Here is a 20,678-nt window from a genome sequence, read left to right on the forward strand (position 1 = left end):
ATTTATCCCCTACTCTTCCACCAACCATTTAAAGTATTGGTTATCAGATTGACGTGAGCGGGTTCATCTGTATTTCCTCAATTATTGTTATGACTGAGCATTTTTTATTGGTCTCTTTTTATATATTTTGAAATTTGGCTAGACTAAAATTCTTCTCTACCATGCAGATTATAATCTCATGTTCTCATATTTTTAAGGATCAGCAGTTAATCCATTTTTGGTGTCATTAATATGAATAAGTTATGAGGCAGAGCTCTGCATTGTTAAAATCTTGGTGAAGAAATAATATTTTTTTTCTCTGGATTCTACTCTCAATCCTCAATCTTTTTCTTTCTGTTTCTGCACTTTAACATCTTCAGTTGAAGATAGTCATATGGAAGTAGAAGAAACAAAACAGGAAAAAGGGTTAGGAAAATCACGGCACAAATTTATAAAACATGACTTGGAGATTCTTAATTGATCATTTGAACAGAATTCCTACCCAGATTTTGGGACCCGGCAAGAGCTGGCCATGCAAATGCATTGCCTCATAAGCTCAATCAATGTAAGTCAAAATTTGGAAAACTTGCATGAACATTCTTTTTTATACAATAGAGTAAATAAAAAGATTGTTTGAAAATGTCTCATGTCATTTCTTTACATAGTGCCACAGTCTAGCTGGGCACAAATCACTGAACTGCCACAAAGCACTTGTATGTTCAAACAGGAAACTTTATTGCATGAACTCCAATAGCATTCCATGCACACTCCCCAGGAACTCTCCCGAACGCCACCCACACCGCTCCTCTCCAGCACCCCACATCAACCGGAACTCCCTCCCCCAGGCTGTGCATGCACTCGCTCTCAGAAACCCACGAGAACACAATGGGAACTCCAAAGTAGTGGGCAGCAAGAGCCAACCTATTACTGGACAGTAAGGGTCTAATATACAATTGAATCAATCCAGCATCATCTTAATGGCTCGCCTCTCAACCATTACTTCTGGCAAAATGCCAGGGGCCATTCTGACTCGGCTGTGGCTCTCAACAACATAGGATATTGTTGATCTTTGTCACAGTTTCATTTCAGTGTGGGTGTGAATTTATTATGTTACTTTTATGAAAAAATCAAGAACTGTGAGGCAACTTTGGGAGTAGGCACCCATTAACATGCTCAGTAATTATTCAGAATAGGAACTGTGCCAGTTTTTGATCATGGTGCTGGCTATGGAAATATGGAAAACTGGGAAGATTGGATATTTTAAAGTTGGGACAAATAGTTTGCAGAGATGTTGAGTATTCAGTGATAAGATTTAAGGATGGCACTTCAATTTTTCCTGATTTGTTTTTTGGCAGAGACATTGGAGGTTTTTATTTGCAATCTGCTAAGTATGGTATGCCAATCTAACTACCAAGAGGTGATCACCCAAGGTGCAGGAGAAAAGACTTGGTTCAATTATGTCCCACATGTGGCACCTCATAGCATTAGTAGGCACTTTGTAGCCATTTGGGACATGAGCCAATATTTTGTTTGGGGGATTTCTGATATGATAATGTTTGTGAATTATTGTTTATGCTGCACAAAGTTTTACTGAATTGGGATTGCCCTAATGTATAGTGAATTGGGTTTGCATATATCTCTCTTCTATCAATATCAAATGCTTATTGAAAATACTTGTTGTCTGAGACTAGGAGAACATTTTCTTAGAGAAAATAAGAAAGGGAACATAATAACAGTGTTGCAAAACAAGAGAATAGCAAATTCTCTGTCAGCTATGAAGTTATTGTATTTTAAAAGTTCCATGAACTGGAAACATTTCAAACATCCTGCAAATCAATCATGGTATACAAAGAAGTAGAAAATCTTAACCAGATAAGGTCTGGGAGAGGAATTTGTTTGAAAAGCAGTGCAACAGTTTAGAATAAGCCCATGTGGTGCGGAAGCAAGCAGGTCAGGGAAAGGATCCTAGGAATACTGGAAATAAGAAAGGGAGCACCTGCCTTTTGGTCTCATCATTTGGAACCCACCTGATGACTATTGAAAAATTATGGATGCTCACATCTTATTTTCTTTGTGTTTAATTATGTTGGAAGGGAAAATGAGAGCATGTATTTAGAAGAACCAGTTTTTTTATGTAGAGTTACAATTTTAAACCTCCTAAATGTGGATCAAAGATTTTACTAGATGTTAACCTCAATTCATCATGATTGAGAGATGGGTTTCAGGAGTTATCAAATATCAAAATGCTTCCAGACACTCTTGATGGTGAGCCTTTACAACCCTAGCTAATTAAGTTACCTAGTCTAAAAAGCATTTTGTCATTCTTAAATACATACCTCAAAGCTTTGTGGACTATGGCTGGCATTGCAATTATCCTGAATTGATGCAGGAGAAAAAATATAGACTAGAGTTGTTCTATTTAATTCTTAGGATCACATCTGTAATACACTGTCCAGTTTTGAAAAACTTTTGTTTGTTCTGTTTATGGCTTTTAAATGCAACAAATTTATGAATAACATTACAGGACATGGAGTCATAAATGGGTGTTGATGGGGCAGCTTGGGAAAAATCAAGAGGCTGTGGGAAAGTGTGCAGGGCACCTGGGGCTCTTCTAGGTAGCAGAGGGGTAGTTGGGAGACTTTGAAAAGCCTATGTTCACATGGACTGAAGAGTTTTGGTAGATTCTGGGAAGAGTTGGGTGTTTGGAATTGTGCACTGTTCATAACCTGCACAGTAACCTCCATGGTTCAGCCCAGAATGGATTGCCTTTCTTGTGTCTACCCCAGGTCAATGAGCAAGTCAATGATAATGCTGAAACTAAGATTTACTATAAAATGTTTTATTGAAAATAATTTATTTCTTTTTAGATTTGGTTTAAAAATAAAAGATCCAGACTACGACTAAAAGAAAATCAGAGAGAGGTTGTCACCAGAAGATGACAAGATTTCCCTGACCAAGGGCATCATCCTGTTTTAGGTCACCAGGAGGCCCAGATGCAATATGACAACAGCGCCACTGCACAGCCTTCTTGCCTCCAGCAGTCTCCACAGGGAAAAGCTGGCTACTTTTCTGTGGAGACATGGGGACTCCCCAGTGAAGAGAATGGCTCATGTGACTCTTTTGTGTTAGATGCACAACAAGTTGCTAGAGAGCATTCCAGTTTCCCAAAGCAGCAGGTCTGGGGTGAGGGGTATAAACTATTTGATGGCTTGCCTTTTCCCCGTGTTGATAGTGTGCAGGGAAAGATGCAGCAGCAGCAGGACATGGACCTCTTTGATCTGTGGGGAGGATAGCAGCAGAGTGACTGGGTTTATTTTCTTTTCAAAAAGATACGAGTTTTCATCAGATGCATCACCATGGCAATGCAGGTCTGTAGTTTAAAGAGCATCTTTTTGACAGGGTTCTCCCCATCTTAAAAACTTGTTATCTTGCCTCTGTTAAGATAGCAGGACTGGAATTGGGAATTTTTACTACTTTGAACAGTTCCAAAATGTTATTTCTTTGATTTGCTTTTTTTAAAGTAAGTTTATCCTACAAAGGGAAAAGTATTCAATAGATTTATGAAACAAACCTATGATCTCTTAAAAAGCAGATTGCATGAAGGGAAAGCAAAGAGCTATAAAATAACAAATTGCTGGGCAGACCCCAAAACATCTGATTGTCTTTTCTCATTCAACATAGAATGGAAAACATGCAGATTGTCCAATGTGCCTCCATTGTGAAATACTGCTTTATTCAAATAGTATATGTTTTAAGAATCAATGATAAATTAAAGAAAGAATAGGAAAAAAATTAAAAATCAAAGATTTTTATAATCAGGAAAGATGGATGTAAAACACTATTGATGAAGATAGGGGTACTGTTTAACTGCAACATTGAGAAATTCAGCTAAAGACAGAAAAGAATTGTAGGCAATTTGGGTAGCTAAATATTAGGCTGTTTTACTTTTTTATTTAGCAAATATTTTTTGAGCACTTGGTAATTTGTAAGATGCAGAGATAAATAAGAAACATTCCTAAAGGCTTAAGGAACCAAAAAAAATCCATTAGTAAAACAAGGTAAGCAAATAATTGCAGTTGAAGGTAGTTTCTCCTGATTATTGTGCACAGAAATGGCATTATTAGTGTCGAGGAAATGTCCTTTTCTGAGTGATCAGGAATTTCATTGTTCAACCTGATGTGAAATAAGCTACTCTCAATGCAAGTGTGAGCAATGTGGTTCAGATGCAAAAAAGACTGGGATTAAGCTGTGGTGGGAAGGACATAGAAAGCTTTTGAGATATGGAAATGCTTTTTTAGGGTCTTGAAACTTAGGTAGTTTCTTTCTTTTTTTCCCTTTCTTTTTCTCTTTTAGCTATAGAGGGCATTTCAGGCAGAAAAATTCCATGTGTGAATGCCTGGGTGCTTGAAAGAACAATGTATGGGAAAGGGGGATTTAGTGGGGGAGAATGAGAAAGGTCAAGGAGAGGAATGTGGGGGACTGGGGTGGGGAGGTAGTGGATGAGGCCTGCAGGTAAGGTCTGGAAGAATTTTCCCTGCCATTCAAAGGAATCTGTGCCTTTATCCTAAAGTCAGAGAACCATTTGCTCCCTTGCCCCAGTATTCCAGTTAGTCATCAACTATGGCCTGTACTTTCCAGATTTACCTTTAGTTAAGTGCTAACCCAACACTCTTACCTTCACCATCTCTAAAGATCAGATACCCCCCCTTTTTTTCTCAAGACCTTGCAGTTAATGAATCTCCATTTTCATTTATATGAGTACTTTCCAAATTCAGTCTGTACAGTAGTATAGTATTTTCCTAAAACATGGTGCTCATCCTGCTAATCTGGAAAGATCTTTGCTTTGGAGAATGGCTTCAGTTAATGTGAAGAGTTCTGAGGCGCAAAATGGTTTTGAAAAGCACATCATAAGATTTTTAACTTTGAACCTTTTTTATGTCAAATAGAAATGCAAAATGAAGGTAATAACTCTTGCATGCAAGAACATTTTGCAATTAGTCAGAAATATGCTATGAGACAGATGTCTCCTTGAACAAAGTTTACATCCCACTTTGATTTTCTCCCAATAAAGAGTAATCAGCCTTGAACTTGATAACCACAGACTGGCTTTCTTGCTAGAGCCCCAGATTTGATTTCATGTTTAAAATTTTGCCAAGCTTCCACTTCATTAACGAAGGATAAATATTCATGTCAACCACTGTTCATTTTCTTTTGGAACAAGATAAATATTTTGCAATTTCTTTGTATTTATTTTTTTCCTGTTGCTTTTTGGATGATTTCTAGGGTGAAAGAATAATGACATTTCCAGGTTTTCAGACAGCATTAAGACGATGTAATAGTCTAATATAAGTAAGAAAGATTGAAAGTTCTGGTACTGGTGATATCATTTATTAAATGTTTTCTTTCAATATTGTTTTAATTTCTAATCTGATAGCAACTTATTTTATATGTTTTCAATTTGTAGATTCATAAATCTTTATTATAATTCATTCATTCTACTCCAAAGATTATGACTTCAGCTATTATAATAAACATGATAGTGTGCTGTTACTCACTTGTTGGATTTTTAAAAGTGAACCCTGTGGCCAGTGTACCAGAAAAACAATAATTATTTAAAACAGTAAGTTAAAATTAACATGAGTTTGCCTATTTGATGCAAACTATGTAGCACCCAGATTTTATTCTCATCTTCTACCCATGATGATAATTGGAGATTAAGATAATGATGATAATGATAAAGGCAAACCTTTATTGAAGGCAAGTGACAAGACACCATATCAAGTACTCCCTGTGTGTTATGTCACTTAGTTTTCACAGTTCTTTGCTTTTCCATCTATCAGTGATTGGCAAAGTTGTTTGGGTATACTTTTGTAAGAGAGATCTGATAAATTAATCAACACATTTCCTCAATAACAGCATTTCTCAACCTTTGGAAATGAAAGGTCCTCTTTCATTTAGGAGTCCAATTAGATCACATTAGTGATAAACATACAAAATATAAAACTAATTAAACCTTCATTATAAGATATGTTTCAGAAAGTAATTTTAAACACACACCAAAAACTGAAGTAGACACTAAAATTGGAATTGGGGTGTTAATGTAATGTCATGAGTAATGAAGATTTGTTGAGACTAACATTGTACTGCGATGTTAGTGGGTTAACAAGTTTCATGTATCATATGAGGGCTGAGTTTCCTCCTTGCTTTTTTTATTCATACTTGCTCAACACTTTGTTCATTATGTTATAGCATAATTTGGCACTCACTTGACAAGAAGTGTCATTTGTTAAGGGTGGACCTGTTAATCCACCTTTACATTACTACTTTGCATTTCCTTCTCCACGTGAATACAAGGAGCCATTAAGTATTCTTGCAAACCTGAAAAGTTATCCTATGGATAAAAACAGAAAACTAATTTCAAAGTTTTTTTTTTTTTTTTTTTTTTTGCAGAGAATTTGAATTTTCAAAGTTCCATGGTCACATCTCCCTATCTCCCATGTGCTCCTCCACCCCTGAGATGCTAATGGAATTGGTAGAGTGAAATAACAAGATAATGAAGGGCTAGGCTCTTCATATGCATTATCTCATTGAATCTGGCAGCTACCTCAGGAGCTAGATAGTCTTATTCTTCTTTTGCACATAAAGAACCTGGACCTTGGACGTTTAAGTAAATCCCTCCTAAGGTCACGTGACTATAATGGAAACTCAAAATGATTTTGAACCCATGTGTTCTGACTCCAGTACCCCCCCAATAGCTTTGATTCCTTTGCCAATCAAATATATGTGAATAGTATCTGCTTCCTGTGCTCTGGATACTCGACCAAATGCTTCTCATACATTATAATCCTCACAACTATCTCAGAAAACAGTGTATGCCTTTAGAAAAATAAGAAAAGCTCAAGGCTACCCTTAAGCTAACACCACCTCCCCCCTCCCCCAAAATTAAAAAAAAATATAAGGCTTCATTACAAGGAATAATCAGTCTTAAAAGCAGAATTGAAAATACTACCTTCATTTTCTAGAGCTTGATTTATAAATTTTCAAAGAAAAACAATCAACCAAGAGATTGTGTGTTTACATTTATTTAAAAAATAAAATAAAATCTTTAAAAATGTCATTAGAAAATGTGCCTGTTACAGGCCTTCAGAGAATGTGAACCTTGACAAAAAATATGACATAAATGCCCAGTGAAATGAACTTCTCTACATTAAAAACATTTTTGGTCAGCAAATTTTGTGGCAACCTTATTGATGTAGTAAATATTTCATTTAATAATAGGGCTATTTGGGAGAAGATTTGCTTACACGAGAGAACTGAAGGAAATGTAATCCAAATTACAGGCATAATGATTCTCACTGATGTTCTTGGCGGACCCTCTGGCTTATGTGCATCTATAAAACTATGATTTTTTTTTTAAATACTGTATGTCACCATCTAAATAATTTACTTGACACTATTGACGATTTATATACCAATAGCTAAGGCAGTAATTGGGACTCGAGTGAGGTGTTTAAGTGTGAGAACACATGAATGTGAATGTAGGTATACAGGGTCAATATTCCTTATCCAAAATGCTTGGGAACCAAAATGTTTCAGATTTTTAGAGATTTTCAAATTTGGAATATTTGCATATATTTTACTTGTTCAGCATCTCCCATCTGAAGATTCCAAATCCTAAATGCTCCCAAAAAACCAAAACATAAATATCATGCCAGTGTTAAAAAGTTTTAAGATGTGTTTAAGTGATTCAGATTTTGGATTTTTACCTGAGGTATGTTCAACCTGTATAAGTATGTACACATATGCATATGAATAATCCAGCTAGGGTTCACGTGCTTTTGAATATTGAAGGATTTTTTTTTCATTTTGAATACATGGTGTATCACTCATTTTCAAATACTGACTTGCATAAAGCAGAAATGATTGCCTTGTAGGTGAACAACTATTTAAGGTCTTTTATCAATTAGTTTTATTTTAAGAATAATTCAGTTTACTAGAAAATATATCATAAAACTCAGAAAGCTGACCTGTGTTCCTCCCATATAAAAGTTTTGTGAAATATTTTTGGTTCTGTTTTTAGTATCTACCATTGGGATATGAGCTTCTAGACTGCTTTATTATTCAGAACTCTTGATTAGTTATTTGACAACTTCTAGATGAAAACAGTGGTTAACAAGAGGGACAGAGTCTCTGACCTGATAAAACTAGAACAACAATCAGCCATTAATCAGTACATGATCACAGGTTGTGGTAAAGATGGAGAAGATTCCAGTTGTATTCTTCAAGGTTGAGAAAGACTTTATCAGGTGGAATGGGGGCATCAATGAGGAAAGAGAGTTACATGCTTGCAGCCACTCGGAAACAAGACAAGTGTGACACTGCTTAGAAGTTGGAAGGCACTTGGCGTTGAGGTCACATAAGGCAGTGTTGGGGACATTAGATGATTAGCTTGGGCAGCAAAGGGCTCTTTATATCATTTAAAAGAGATTCAACCAAGGAGCCTTGGTACACACCCATACTTCAGAGAGAGGAAAGAGACTGATCAAGAAAAGCCAGAAGGATAGTATTAGTGAGTTATCCTGAGAGCCAGGGCTTGGAGAAGGGGCTGGCTTTCAAGGCAGAGAGAATAAGTTGAGTCAGTGTCAAATGTTGCTGTGTCTTTCAAGACAAGCATAGTACAGAATGATTGACTTTGGAAATTAATGGGTCATTAATGACCTGTTCATGAGCAATACCATTATCTTTATTATGTGTTGAATTTCATGAGGAATTCTATAATAAGAAAAAATTCTTAAACTTAGTTTCCCCCCACCCCCTATTGATTTTGGAACTATTGTAATCATATTATTGTCACCTTTAGCATTACTCCAGCTACTTCAAGGAAACGGGCAATAGACATAGCCTCATCTAGAATATTTAAATGACAGTATTTATCTCAAATAACTTACAACCAAAATTACTTGTGTTGCTGATAAAGAAGATGCATACCAAGTCATCAGAATGCCAGTAGATTGTTAATTATTTAGTGATAAAATAGGTTTAATACTTTTCCTGCTTTCTGGCTAATGGGAAGATAAGAGATGGTGGGGGAAGGTCAGAGTCATACAGCCCCAGGAAGGCATATGTCTGTGTCCTGTCCCCAGTGCTATGATGATAGGTGACAGTAATGGACAGATTGTCCCTCTCATCTGCATTCTCTCTGCTTTTTGCAGTCACTCACTCTTTTCCTCCTTGACTTCCTGCTTAATCTCCAAGGAGCAGAGAGTGGCCTTCCAGGGTGTGCACACCTGCATTTTTGCTTAGTAGCATTTTTAGGTTGTCTCTTTTGGAACCAGCACATATATTCCTAACTTCCTCCTCTTACTTAAAGGAAGTGGGGAAAAGAAAGAGGGAGGAAGGGAGGGAGCAAAAATTGGCAGAAAACCTCTTGAAGAAAATGAGTTTGACAGATTTGTTCTGTTCTGGATTCCTGTCTTCCTGTTCCCTAAATCTGTCAGAAAAAGCTCAGACCCTGCCTCCACAATGAATAAAATCCCTAAGGCAACTGTCTGAAAAGAGGGGAGATTCACATCATTTTCTTTCCAAATTATCAGAGGAAGATCCATCCATACAGGCAGAACCAAGACAGAAATCATTATCTCCAAATTATTGGCTAGAAATCAATTTAATGCTTGGGGCTTTAAAACTGGGTGGGCTAATTTGGAGGAGAAAAAAATAATAATTGAAAAGCAGAATGTCTCCTGAATAATGAATAAGTCAAATCTACTTGAAATTTAATCCAAATCCTACTTCTAATGGATTGCGCTAGGTTCCTGATGTGCGTGTGTTTTCTACCATTTCCTGACATGCTTCCCCACGCAGCCTCCCCATCCCATCCGAGCTTGACTCCTACTACATTAGTCTTGTGATATTTCACTTCTTCTTTATGATTTTCTGTCTGGGATAAGCCATGATCTCTGTGAGGACTGGGACCAGATATACTGCATTCACAGTGCCCAACTCAGTAGGTATTCCAGAAGATTCCCACATGCGTTAGAAAAGTCAAGCAGTTTTTTTTTTTTTTAATTGTAGAGGTTATCTGATCAAGAGAGGGTCCAGTCCTGGATTGGAGGCTAGACTAATGATCTCTTCTTAGGTCTTCTGACTGGGCACAGGGCTCTGCATTCTCCCCTTGGCTCTATTTTGGGGCTGGACAGTGAATAGTCTCAGGCTACCGGAGATGACATGGTACCATGGAATGAGCTTCTGATTTGGAGTCAGGGACACCCCGTTTCACATTTTGCCAGTACTCTTAGCAAATTTCACTCATTTTCCCAAGCCTTAGCAGTTAAAATAGGGATAATTATACCTACCTCATGGGGTTGTAATTTGGCTCCAATGAGATAATAACTATAAAAGCACTTCATAAATTATAAAAGTGGTAGTTGTATTTGTGCTTTTAAGATGATAGAACAGTAGCTGAAAAGAGTACACTTTCCATGCAACTTTTACTCTTGACAAGGGGCCTCATAGAAAGAGAGGGTAGTTTACAAAGAAGTTTAGCATACGTTTTCCTTGCCTGCAGAATTCCAGTCTTTTTTAAAACAGGTTCTCAAACTACATCCTAAGTTTTACACCATCTGTATTCTACAAAGAAGGATTATATGCCTAATTGGTCTCCATGATTTCTGTTATCTTCATACACTTCTGCCTGCCAGGCTTCTGGTGGGCATTGATACACTGGAGGTCTTATGGTAGACTTTCACTTTTTTTTGGCATTATTCTCTTCAGGGAGCTGCTTGAATTCATAGTGTTATAGAAGCTAGGAAACAAGTTCCCAAATGCATCATCGAAATAAGTCATAATGTTGGCACTTAATACAGCCCAGGGCCATTATGGAGGTAACTACACCTAACACATAAAATATGGCCAGTGCCTTCATATGCTTCACATTTGAGTGGGGCCACCCATTGTATCTAATAACACAAGTATCACATTAGCCTCTGAAAGCCCAATGACTAAGTCCTAAAAAAATCAAGTGCCACTTTTCATTTTCAAGATCTCAGTGTACAGTAATGACAAAAGTGAGTTGGTTGTCACTGATATTTGGAGTCTGGAAAGTAGTTTTTTAAATGAAGCTAGTATTATTTAAAAAAACAATACACAATGAGGAGGGTAGTTCTTTTAGAAGACAGAATCCATTTTCCATTGAGTGGGAGTGATATGAAGGTTCATAATAAAATATGTAATTTTTTCTACCCAAAGAATAATCATAAAGGCCTTTGCAGATTGTTGTCTCAAAGAAATTTTGAAGAAGCATGTCAAATTCTATATAAACAAGGCATGGAAATGTTAGCATTACAGTACAATACATTTTCCAAAATTAAAAAAGATATTGTCACATAAAGAGATGTATGAGACAGTGCAGAGATTTTGAAATAATGTGCATCTCCCCAAGTAAAAAAAAAATATGTCAAGATTCTTATAATTTCACAGTGATTCTAATGAATTAATTCTTGTGGTGGTTCTACTGCATATGCTAAACAGAGGTATTGTTAAACTTTTGTCAGTTTTAGTCTTGAATTAAGGGAGAGCTCCAGGATATGTCCCTTGTATAATATGTGACAATGTCATACCTTTCTATTCTCCAAGAATAACAAGAGAAGAGAATAATGATGGTTTGTTATACAGTAGGAATTGACTTGTCCTTTTTCTATTTAATCTAGATTTGTATGTTAATAAGTAGATTTGAGATTGAATAGCATAGCTTTCCACCAGCACTAGGCCTATCAAGTTGTGTCAAATTAGTCCCTAGTTAATGAAATAGCACGGGATCTCGTTCACCATGATGAGTTAGTTCCTGGCTCTGCAGCTCTTTAGCCAGAGGGCATTTCTTGTCAGCCTTCTGAAGACCATGCTTACTCTTAAATCTGCTAGTACTGATTGATGGTAGCTAATGTTATTATCTTCATATATGAAAATAAGGTGTCATGATCTCGCTACAAGGCTTAATGGCTATTTTGCTGTTAACATTTCCACTTTTAATACCAAGTGCCTGCATTATCTGCTATGTGAGTAAATTCAGTTTATTTTTAATTTGTTGATAAGTTTTATACTAGGTAGGAAAATTTATCTGTGTGTTCCTGTTTAGAATGTTCAAAGCAGACTTGATAGTGGTGTTCTGAGTGTTTGTGTGTGTGTTTGTTGGTTTAAACTTGGATGCGCTTTTGAAGTGCATACTGACTACTTAGGTCTGGACTATCTAGAACATTCTTTGTACTTATAAATAACCATTGTGCTTGTTAATAAACTTGAGACCTTATAACATTAGCAGCTCTGATACTTTTTATTTTCTCTTTTATTCTTCATTTTCAAAGTTTAAAAAGTTTTTTGAAATGATTAGGGATCAGGGATCTGCTTCAGAATGCTGACCTGTATGGAATCATTTGTGAGCTCCTTGCCCCTGTTTCTGGATGAATATAGCCAACGTGTTCTTTTACAGAAATTGTAGGGAGGGGAGAGGAATCAGGACATTCACTTTTCTATTTCTCATCCTGTGGCATGACTTTAAACTACTGGTTACTATGCCATATCTAGGGTTTTATTTCACTCTGTTTGAATAATTCTTCACATTACATTGTGAACATTAATTTCTAGATTTCTAAAATTTTTAAACTCCAATAATCTTATATTTCATCACAAATAGAGAATCTGTCATTTTATAAATGAGAAAATTGAGTCATAAAATGATAGACCTTTCATATAGATATAGACAGTTGACTCTTAGGGACAATTAATACTTTTGACCACAATTTTGGACAAAAAGTAAATCACTTGACTCTGGGGAGAAAGAGTGCTTTATAGGACTTGATAGGACAAATATCTCTAGTTAAAAATGTAAAACTACATAAGAAATATTGTTTTAAAAAAGAAGTCAATTAGAAACAACCAAAGTGTCCATTCACTGATACATGGGTGCATAACATGTGGCATAGCCATTCAATGGAATATTATTTAACTGTAAAAATAAAGTACTGATTTATCAGTGCTGATCATACTCCCCAAAGGTAGAGTTCTAAATGTTATAATCCCTAATGCTTAAGATCTGAAAGATCAAAATTCCTAAAGTGTAAAATCTCCAAATCATAATCTCCAATAAAAAAGACTAAAATTTCTAAAAGCTTACATTCTGCAAATCATAATCCTAAAGATTCAAATTCCAAATGTTGAAAGACGAAGGGCCAAACATCATAATCTCTCTGCCTCCAGAGATAGGCCACATAAGAGGGGTAGAAAATCTAGGGAGGGATCATCTACATGATCCAGCAACAATGAAAACTTGAGTTTCAAATTGTGTCTGTTGTTTTCACTGGCATTCCTTCTAACCAATGAAATTCCAGAAGCTTTTAATGAATTGTGCACTGGAAAGTTTGGTGAGTTTCTTTCTACACCATTCTTCCCTTTTCCTATTCCTCCTCCTTCCCCCACAGTCTTCATCCTCTACTCCACTGATTTCTTTTCTATTTTCATGGGATCTCATGTAAAACTATAATACATTATTTAAAAAAACTAATAAATAATAAATAGAGAAAGATCAGTAAACTAGAGGAAAGGGAACAGAAGAGGGAGGAAGAAGGAGCAAAAGGCAAAGTACTGGGGACTGAATTGGAGAAAATTATATTCCATGTTTGTATAATGATGTCAAAATGAGCCCCATTATTATGTATATCTATAATGAACTAACAAAGAAAAAAAAGAGTACTACCCCCCTCCCACAAGAGCTGCATTTGCCTGCAGCAGCCAGTGAAATCATTAATTTGCTGGAAAATAATTATGTGCAAAGTGGGATGAGTAGACAGAACAGAATTGCTGCTTGATTGCCACTATTTTTTTCTGCCAAATTTGTGGTCTGTGTATGAGTGCAGGCAGAATGGATTTTCCCATACCCAATACAATATAAAAGTATGGCATAGAAGATGGGAAAATTGCATAGGCAATGCTCATATCAAGTAGAATGTCTACATATTCTTCAAGAAGAGCCAAGCCCTACAAAAACCTAAACACAGAGCAGCTATTCATCTTGATACAAGACTCCAAAGTGGTCATGACAATTGGCCAGGTCTGAGGGAAAAACCACCATGCAATTGTCTATCTCTGCAATACACCTTCCACAAGTCATTATTGCATTGTTGTTGTTGTTATTTTAAATGTTTTTTTTTAGTTGTTGATGACCTTTATTTTACTTATTTATATGTGGTGCTGAGAATCAAACCAGTGCCTCAAACATGCTAGGCAAGCGCTCTACCACTGAGTCACAACTTCAGCTGTCAGCATTGCATTTTACAGTTCACTGTTACGTATTTCATCTTTGTGTTATTTCTAATACTGGAAGTATGAATTGTATAAAGACTTAGTTCTAATTTGTTTTATGCATTTTCTTGCAAATTTGACACTAAAAAATTGCATTATCACAATATCAACTTTGTTTATAAGCTTTGTGCTTGTCCATGAAAACATTGAGACTTCTTCAATGAGAGAAGAGGGGCCTTTTGTGTTCTACTGTACTTTTGAAAGATAACATTGCTTCAAATCTTGGCTCTTTGGCTTTAGAATTTCTTTCTAATTTTTGGTACTAAGGACTAAACATATGAGTAATTAACGACCACACTACATTCCTAGCCCTTTTTATTTATTTATTCATTTTTATTTTGAAACAGGGTCTCATTAATTTGCATAGGACCTCAATAAATTGCTGAGGCTGGCTTTGAACTTGCAATCTTCCTGCCTCAGCCTCCAGAGCAGCTGGGATTACAGGCATGTTCCACCATGCCTGGCTATGAACTATTTTCTTACAAATATGGTTTGTTTTCTCTTAACTGTTATACCTATGTGAGTGTCTTTAGTATACCAGATTGTTTATGTTTGCAAAAATAGGTTTGCTATTGTAGCTTTTTAATTGTATAAGATGGTCTATAGCCTATTCTGTGATATGTTTACTTCTCGATTAAAAATCCTTTAAAAATATACATAAACATATATTTAAATAATTTTTAAATCATTGTCCCAGAATTATACTTTTGTGATTTTTTTCATCTTTCAGAATTTTAAATTTCAGAGACTATGATTTTTTATGATTTCAACATTTGGAATTGTGGTGTCTTTTATGATTATAGCCCCAAATAACTAATACATGTGATAAATGGATGAACCTTGAAAATATTATGCTAAGTGAAACAAGCCAGTAACAAAAGACCACATGTTGTATGATTCCATTTGTATGGAATATATGGAGCAGTTGAATCTATAGACAGAAAGTAGTTTATTGGTTGGCTAGAGTCTGTTGGTGGGGATTGAGGCAGAAGGGCACAGGGAGAAGGGGTGACAGCTATTAGGCACTAAGTTTCTTTTACGGTAAGGAAATATTCTAAAATTGTGGCAATATGTGCACAACTGTGAAAGGCATTGAATTGTGTATTGTAAATGGCTGAATTTTATGATATGTGAATTATGTCTAAATGGTTAAATTAAAAATTAGTCAATGACATTAGAAAATACAAAAAAAGAGAAAAAAGCCACAAAATGCCCATTCCACAATTAATATGAGTGTTTAAGATTTTTGTGAAGATTTTATGAGTTTCTGATTTTTACCACTATCAGGAAGTATATAAGTCTCAACAATCTGTTAGTGTCTTTGTAGAGTTTATTTTCCCCTCCATTTTATGAAGTTTTATTATTTTAGGTTCATTTGTTTATGAAGAGAAAGATCCAAGCAGAAAACTAAATTTCTAGAATGTTCTTTTTTTATGACTTTTATTTTGAGTTTTTACGTCAGATTTACTTTTGTTTTTTATGTTGTCTGAGTTTTGCCAGGTTTTTCCACATTGGAGGAGTACACCGGTAAATGCTGGAAGAGTGGAGACTTGTTCTGAATCCTAAATGTGCTCATATTGTAGATTTGAAATTATGACAATAAACATTTTTGTAATTTACAGATTACAATCTCTTTATATCCAATTCACTGGTAAAACTTATCCTTTCTACAATTCAGATTCTGCTTGACTATAATAGAAATCATTATTCAAACAGTGGAGTACTACCAGCTTTTCAATGGCATCTAAACCAAAAAGAGAATTAGTAAAATGGTTTTAATTACATGCTTGTCTGTTTGATAGGCAGTAAGAAAGGAGAATTTTGCCTTTGAAAAATGAAAAGGGGTCTATTTGAAGAAGGGGGTTGTAAATACAATTCCATGCATTCCTATCAAGTATTATTCTCAAAATTCTTGATGCATTAAACATAAAAACCTTGTTCAAACTCTTGCGCTAAAGGTGGCAACCTTAAAAATCTAAAAATACTCTATTAGAAACCCAAGTTGTGTTTTAATAATGTAAAATCAGTTTTTCTCTTTATAAAATATCTGTGTTTTGAAGTTCATCTGTAATTAATTTTGAAGGTAATGGTACGTTATATTTAATACTTGACTGGTTTGGTTAATCATTTCTTTTTCCTGCAAGCAATATGCCCTCCAATTGGGTCCAGTTGAGTAAGTTTTTCAGTTTGACTTTCACAATAACTTTAAGAGCCAGTAGTGAGGTATTTTTAAATGGTTGTTATCAGAGAGATTTGTGCTATAAATTGACATTCATGTCCTAAAACATAGCAAACTCTTGACTATTTGCTAAACAAATAGAGAAAGCTAAGGAATGTAGGCTGTGCCTATCCTTAACTGGGAAGGCCCCAGGATGCTTTCTTTGTCCTGTTCAGTTCATGTCTTGGTGGATAATCATCAAAGCTAGTAAGAATGCAATTTAATTTTGTTATCTCTGAACCTCTCTTATTTAAGCTTAGCATTACCTATATAAGAAAGAAGAGCAGAGATTGTCCTGTTACCTGAATCAGTAATCACCTCCTAACCAAAGGGACTACTCAGATCTTTCTGTACCTCCCAGACATCCTTGGTTATGATCTTCTGCAGAATTTAATATTGAAGAATTAGACAGGATGATGATAATGATGACAACCAAGCAGAACAGAATAATATCATGTTATTCATAATGTCAGTACCCTACACAACAAGAAACCAATTCTACAGCTAGTGACCATGGATTTCCTTGCAAGTGGACAATGACTGGATAACCAGTGCAGCTACATTCTTGGCACTTGAGCCAGTGTCTGAGAATATCGAAGAGAAATTCCTCTTATATATTAGGAGATAGAGAATATATAGTTGAAAATAGCAGTGCTTTTGAAAGTACCCTCCACTACAATTACTCTAGAATGCATTCTTTCTAATCTATAATAACCCAAGTACCTTTTCTGGTAAGATATCTCTGGTAATTAAATTTCTCTTGGATATTGGTTAAATTAGTCTACCACCCACATCTGGAATTTGTAGTCAAGTTGTAAAGCGTGAGAGTGTTTGGACCCTGACTTAGATCTTGGCTTATATCTTGTCACCTCTGTGAATAAAGCAGTGTCAACAGGAGATAAAACTCCTTGGTGATTGTACTTCTGGCTCAGCTCCTAAGAGTTTTTTTTTTTTTGTTGTTGTTGTTGTTGTTTTAATAAGAAAGACCAGAGTGTTGGTGTGAGCTACAAGTTGCAGTGGGTGCAATGAATTCGTAGTTTTTTAGTAGCCACTGAGCATAGCACCTAAGTTGTAGTACAGCTTCATTTGCGACATTCTTGAGTATGGGAAATCTTCCTTCTGGGGAAGGAAGGCAGCTGAAACTTCATGATTCTTGGAGAGGACAATCTGAGAAAGTAGGAGAGAGTAGAGGTAAGTTTATAGTTAAGCTAAGGAAGGTTAAGGTCCCAGGGCTCCTTGCTCCCAGGCCCTGAGTAATGGAGTTTGCTGGGAGTTAGTTTAGAGCATCTTCAGAGAAGAATCAGAAGCCATCTTGTGATTCAGAGACTCTTCTGGCAAATGACCTAAAGAGATCTAGAAGAAACTGACCTGAATCTCTCCAAGTTTTCAATGACTTGGATGATAGCTCATTTGCTCATTTAAGTAAAAATAATTTGCTTTCTTTTATATTTGGTACTTCTGTGAAATAGGACTCTAGGTTTTGTTTTGCTTTTCTTTTTCTTCAAACACCCCAGAACTGGAGATAGTAGCCAGCTCCACAATCCTTTCCTCTGTTTCAGTCTGAGTGTTTTCTTTCTTCACTTATTTTTTTTTCTTTCTCCAGCTTCTGTTTCCTTCTTAGGCATAACCTAGTGTATATCCACATGCTCTGGCAGGAAAAAATAAGTTTAGGAAGCCAGTGAAAGAAAAGAGACAAGAAAACTCTCCTAATTTCCATGGGTTGATTTCATCCAGTTGCCCATATTTAGAACAGCAAAGGAGAAAAACTCCCTTCCCTCAAACTCCACCATCCTTTGAGGAATTCATAGTTTTCAGAGATTTCCAGATGTTTCTCATCCAGACATGTATGGAGAAATAAATGAAAGACAGCATATATTTTAACATGTCTTGTTTGTTAGCACCTCTCAGGCAGGCAATAAATATTATATTAGCTTTCCCTGTGCTTAAGTCGTTCTTAATGATAGAATAAATTGGTCCTGGTTATGTGCAGCTTACTTTGCTCTTGGTGATTTTTTTCCAATTGTAAAACAGAGAGGGTAACCAATAAGAATAGGAAGCTCCTTTAGGAAGAAAATGGGAGAAAAGCCCATTACTCCTTTCTGAAGCAGCAAAGAGGATACTTTTGTCTACAAATCCCAGGCATGTGGAGCTTCAAGGGTGTGAAGTTTGGCATCCACAGTTCTGCTGTCAGTCTCATCCTAGATAGTAAATGTGTCTCTGCAGACACCCTGCTGCTGATCATTACTGGGATCAGGCTTTACTTTATGGCTTCCTGGAGCTGTAGGCCTCCTGATGACATTTGGTTTTCCATGTAGATTGGAAAGGAGTCCCTGTGAAAAGTTTTTATGAGGATGTGTTAATGATGCTTTAGTGCTCTTTACAACGGGTTATAGATCTGCTAAAGGAGTGACTGTGTGCTCCCATAAATAAATTGCCAGAATTCCCCATTTTTCCCTGCTCCAGATAAGAAAGATTGCCACAGTCTGCACTGAGCAGTAACTTCAAAGACCCTTCACTCCCCAGATCCCCCAAAGAATGTGTTCTGTATCTTCCTTTAGTCAACCTACTTACACTGTTGGTGGAAATCAAATTGGTTGTTGATGTCCCTGCCCACTTTGGCTATTATTATTATTATTATTATTATTATTATTATTGTTGTTGTTGTTAATATATGACAGTGTAATGCAGTACAATTCTTATTCCACATATAGAGCACAATTTTTCATATCTCTTGTTTTATACAAAGTATATCAATTTGTGTCTTTATACATGTACTTTGGATAATAATGTCCATCACATTCCACCATCATTTCTAACCCCAAGCCTCCTCCCTTCCCCCCAACCTTTCTACCCTCTAGTCCTCCCATGCTCCCTCTCCCTACCTCACTATGAATCAGCCTCCTTATATCAGAGAAAACATTCAGCATTTGTTTTTTTTGGGGGGATTGGCTAACTTCACTTAGCCCACTTTGGCTTTTTTAAGACTCCAAATGGTAAATATTATTCAGTAGTAATGAAATGTTCAGTAATATAGTTATGATTCAAGATGTGAGAAAAGGAATATAAACATTGTTGTCATCCCTATTATAGTTTTGGGGTGTGTGATTTTTCCCCCAAATAGTTTTTAAGGAAACAAATAGGATTTTACAATGCTATATGCTTTCAAAAATTCACCATAACAATGACTTAAGAGGGTGTACACTGTTGCTTAAATCTTCTATTTAAATAGCAGCTATTTTTTAAATTTCTGTTTATTTTTTGTCATACATGACAGTAATGCACTGATTATTTTTATGATATTATATTGTAGTCTTTATAATATAGTCTTAACAATTTGGACTCCTGTAAGGCTTTTTCTGAAATGTGACTTCCTCAATTGGTGATTACTCATTTTATTTTCTTTCTTTTTTAATATTTTTAGCTGTAGATGGACACTACACCATTATTTTATTTATTTGTTTTTATGTGGTGCTGAGGCTCAAACCCAGGGCCTCCCACTTGCCACGCAAGTGCTCTACCACTTTGCTACAGACCCAGCCCCTTATTTCATTTCCCTTGATGTTGTTTCATTAAAATTTGGAAGGTTTTCATATATGCAACCCACGATTTCATGTTAATCTGATTAATATTTGAATCATGTGTTCAGTTGCACAATGTGGATTTCTTGATTTACAGTACTAGACTGTTGTAAACGTGATTTCATTATAAGAAAGCCTATGAATAATAAGAGTCTTCATCTGTAGTACACTATAATAAAAATGAAGACAGGAAAAACTGAGGCTCTACTATTGACTCAAGTTTAATATTTTAGATTATCAGTTGTGGTTAATTAGTTTGAAAAGTTGTTTTGTAGTTTTATTATTTTTTCCTGATGGACAGTTTGAGAGAGGCTTTTATTTAGTGAACACATGGATGGATATTTTCCAGTAGTCTGTCTTATTACATTATATCATCTTCCTTTTGAAATACTTTTAGCCACTTTTTAATTTTTAAAGAAGAATAGTTGCATGGCTAGTAAAAATACTAGATATCTCACAAGATTACTATGAAAAAAAATCTGTTCCCTGCTGCTGTTTATAAAATTCAAGGACCCAGAGAGGCCAAATGACTATAAAATATGCACTGGTTGAAT

This window comes from Marmota monax, unplaced genomic scaffold, assembly GCF_021218885.2.
Source record: "Marmota monax isolate L192 unplaced genomic scaffold, Marmota_monax_Labrador192_F-V1.1 WCK01_AAM20220418_F8-fsc01354, whole genome shotgun sequence".
NCBI classification, from domain to species: domain Eukaryota; kingdom Metazoa; phylum Chordata; class Mammalia; order Rodentia; family Sciuridae; genus Marmota; species Marmota monax.